Raw genomic sequence first — 4,488 nt, 5'->3', positions numbered from 1 at the left:
AACTCTCGAACGGATCTGCCGATTCGGTCCAAAATTTGTCCTTAGTAATATTTTGTCCAAACATAGTTTAGGTTTGAAGATAAGCCAAATCGGTCCACTCCTTCAGGTACCTCCCCCACTAAAGTTCAAAAATGTTCGGAAAAATTGTTCCTACGATAACTCATGAAGGGTGTAACCGATTTGGTCCATACTTTTCCCATCGTGAAATATGTACCAGACTTAAATAAGGTTTCAATATGGACTCAATCGGTCCACTCCTTCGGGTACCTCCAACACAAAATTTCGGATAAGTTCACTTTAAGACCTGCTATCGAATCACATTGATTTTTGTTGAAGCAACTTGCATTCGCTACCTCAATTACGATGGTAAAAGTTTTTTAGGGGCAAGCCCATACTTCTTGAGCAAACAGCCCGAAGAGTGTAAAAACCCCCTATGGCACCATGTGTTGTGGCTGGAGATCCACTTCCATAATGGTCAATGTCGATCCATTCCTTTTAGTATCTCCTCGGCAAAACTTTTGATCTTTAATCCTAATCAAAATTTTTTTCGGTTCAAACGCCCAAAAATACGTATTTTGGGAAAAAATAGTTTCAATATTCACAGCCTGAGGGTATATCTCTGTCGGCAAAGCCGACTGATACTTTTTTACTTGTTTCAGGTTTTTTTGACTAACGGATTCCAGAAATATCGCGCCTTGAAAATGTCGAGTTCTCTAAAAACTATGTACAAAGTAATACTCACAACTTCTCTAATATTGGTCCAATTTTAAAAATATTTTTTTTTTAATTTTTTTGTTATTTTATCAGCTATTTATTAATATTTAAAATCAATTTTTAATAATGATTGTACTTTTCGATTTTCTAGAATTTTGGAATTTGGGAAGTTTGCGAATTCTGAATCTACAATGTTCATAGATGAGAAAAATCAAAACACAAAAAAACGAACAAGTGAGCAAAGGCTATGGTCGGGACGGCGCCTACTATGTTATACCCTACACCACTACCCCTGTGCATACGATTTTCACCCGTAAACATTTCGTTTAGGGATATACTAAAGTTTTCACCTATCTGGCTTTTATACCAAATGACTTGAAGCGAACTGAACCAAAATAATTAATATTGAATTTTATGTTTGACTACTGTCGACATCTACCTGGTACTGATTGATAGCTTTACTGGTCTTCTTGATTAGAATTTTACATGTCTTTAATACACTAAATAGAAGCGGGGGTATTTGTCATTAAAGTAAAAACTTCAATATATTAAAATTGTGATAGTTTAGCACCTTTTGCAATAATTCTGATATTTTACCATAAATGCCACATTTTGTAATAATTTAAAGCTCAGATGGTTTAGTTTCATTATCAAGCTCTCTCCTTGGAATATATTGAGCAGAAGCAGAAATATATGACATGGAAATAAAATTCCATAAATTGGAAATTGGGATATCCCAGCGTCTTGTTCAACATCACAAGCATTTCACCAATTTTGGTAACGCAATTAGGAACATTTTTAAGCTTAGAATGTCTATATTGCTGTCTTCTATGGACAGCATTTCTTCTAAAGATCTTCTATGGGCAAAAGAACTTACAAGGGTCTTCTATGGATTGAAGACGTCCAAAAGATTTTCTATGGAAATAATATCTTGTAAAGATTATCTATGGACAAAAGACATTCTAAAGATCTGCTATAGACAATAGGCCCTCTAGATGTCTTCTATGGACAACAGACCTTCCAATAGTCTTCCATAGACAAAATATCTTCTAAAGGTCTTTTATGAACAATAAACCTTCTTAAAGTCTTCTATGTCTTCGAAGGACAGAAGACCTTCTAAAGGACTTCTATGGACAAAAGTTCTCCTAAAGGTCTTCTACGGACAAAATACTTTCTAAGGTCAAAGGAACTTCTAAAGATTTTCTGAGGACATAAGATATTATCTATAGACAAAAGATCTGCTAAAGGTATTCCATGGACAAATGCCCTTCTAAGGGTCTTCTAGGGACAAAATGCATTATAAGGGTCTTCTATGGACAAAAGGCCTTCTAAGGGTCTTCTATAGACGAATACCTTCTCAAGGTATTCTATGCACAAAATACATTCTAAAGGTATTATATGGATAAAAGGCTTTCTAAAGGTCATCTAGAAGTCCTTCTAAAACATGTTTATGGACAACAGACCTCCTAAAGGTCCTTTATGGACAAAAGACTTTCTTCTGTGGACAAAATGTCTTGCATGGATAAAAGAAACTTCTAAAGGTCTTCTGTGGACAAAATACATTATAAGTGTCTTTTATGGATCGTAGACCTTCGAAAGGACTTTTGAGGACAGAATGTCCTCTAACGGCCTTTTATTCACAAAAGACGTGCTAAAGGTCTTTTATGGATCTTCTAGGGATATTCTATGGACAAAAGACCTTCTATTAAACTGTGTGTAATTTTTTGTGTCATGGAAAATTAACCACATTCTGAAACAAGGTCAAAATCGTTAAAGTCAAGTTTCCGTTATAATTTTTTCTCAGATTTTGGCCTACAGATATCAAACCGATCAAAATTGAATCAAACAACCAACTACAAAAATGTCCTTAGATCTCAGTAAACAACTTTCTAGAACATACGAACCCTGTAGAAATGGTTCTTAAAGGTCAAAATGGCAAAACAAATGCAATTTTAATTTTCTTCTTTCGGTTTCTGCTCCATAGAAATTAAACCATTCAAAATTCAAGAAAACATTCAACCACAATAATGTAGCGAATATATCAGTATACAACTTTGTGGAACATCAGAGCACACTACGAACTGTTCTTAAAAGTCAAAATAGCAAAAAACTTTAGAAAATATTCGATTTTTATACTTTTTTCTCCGATTCTGGTCCATAGATACCGAACCGTTCAAAATTCAAGAATACAAGCAACTACAAAAATTTACCTAAGATCTCAGTTAACAACTTTCTAGAACATATGAACATTCTAGGAGCGGCCCTTTAAGCTCAAAATTCCATTAGTTTTACCCATTCTTTACTGGTCAGGTCCGTAAATAACAAACCTTTCAAATTTTCTAGAGTGTTGAACAGTTTGTTATTTCCAGACCTGAGCATTAACCATAATATAATTGTTAGTGAATTTTGAACATGAAGGACCGTTCCTAGAATGTTCATATGTTCTAGGAAGTTGTTAACTGAGATCTTAGGTACATTTTTGTAGTTAATTTTATTTTTGAATTTTGAACGGTTCGGTATCTATGGACCAGAATCGGAGAAAAAAGTATAAAAATCGAATATTTTCTAAAGTTTTTTGCTATTTTGTCCTTTAAGAACAGTTCGTAGTGGGCTCTGATGTTCCACAAAGTTATATACTGATATATTCGCTACATTATTGTGGTTGAATGTTTTTTGAATTTTTAATGGTTTAATTTCTATGGAGCAGAAACCGAAAGAAGAAAATAAAAGTTGCATTTGTTTTGCCATTTTGACCTTTAAGAACCATTTCTACAGGGTTCGTATGTTCTAGAAAGTTGTTTACTGAGATCTAAGGTACATTTTTGTAGTTGGTTGTTTGATTCAATTTTGATCGGTTTGATATCTGTAGGCCAAAATCTGAGAAAAAATTATAACGGAAACTTGACCTTAACGATTTTGACCTTGAAGATAAGGTTGAATGGTTTTTATGTCTTCACAATTATTATTCTTTAAGATGAGAGCTACAGCTTTGCCTCCACGAGTAAATCGAAATTCTTAGCGGTTTAGAAGATATGAGCCTGACAAAATGGTCCTTTTTGACATCAAGGCCTCAGGTCTTTGGGGGCCCATAACCGCGAAATTCGAAGTAACAGGGAAAAACGCCGAGACACGTGTCTTCTTATTTTTCGTCTTCTATCACGCTGCGGTGTCAGAATGTGGTTAATTTTTTTCGTGTCGCACAGTGTTATGGTATTCTATGGATTGAAGATTTTTTAAAGGTCTTCTATGGAGAAAAGATTTTCTAAGGGTTTCTATGGATTGAAGGGCTTCTTAAGGTCTTCTAAGAACAGACACCCTTCTAAAGGTTTTGTTCGACAAATTATCTTCTAAGACTACTAAAAATATGGCAAAAAACTGGTCGGGCTCAACCGGGATTTGAACCCGGGACCTCTCGCACCCAAAGCGAGAATCATACCCCTAGACCATTGAGCCGCTTGATATTATATTTCCACAAATAATACATTCAATAAAAGTTTTTTAAATTTTTTTTTTTATTTTTTTAATTTTTTAATTAATTATTTGAATCTTTTTGCTTGGGTTTTTTCAATAAACCACTTGAAATATTATATATTTTCTACCGATATTATCTGTGTTGGCAAGCATTTTGACAGGCTTCACTGTCAGCGGCACTTAAATGATAGTGATGCAATTGTTTACATCTATATGGATAACTAATAATTGTAAAATGCAGTAGTTACTAACGTAAAAGTATTTATTTTTGTTAAACATTTGATACAATTGTTGCCCCTTAAC

General features: G+C 34.1%; 1 non-coding gene across 1 annotated transcript; it reads right to left on the bottom strand.

Moving 5' to 3' along the window:
* Positions 1-4,095: 4,095 nt before the first annotated feature.
* On the bottom strand, positions 4,096-4,167 carry TRNAP-UGG (transfer RNA proline (anticodon UGG)). Its single transcript has one exon. It is a non-coding gene; the product is annotated as a tRNA-Pro (tRNA).
* Positions 4,168-4,488: the final 321 nt, after the last annotated feature.

Source organism: Musca autumnalis, unplaced genomic scaffold (genome assembly GCF_047663935.1).
Source record: "Musca autumnalis isolate F117 unplaced genomic scaffold, ASM4766393v1 scaffold_1, whole genome shotgun sequence".
Lineage (NCBI taxonomy): Eukaryota > Metazoa > Arthropoda > Insecta > Diptera > Muscidae > Musca > Musca autumnalis.
The sequence above is the reverse complement of the archived record's forward strand: the minus strand, read 5'-3'. Positions and strand labels throughout refer to the sequence as shown.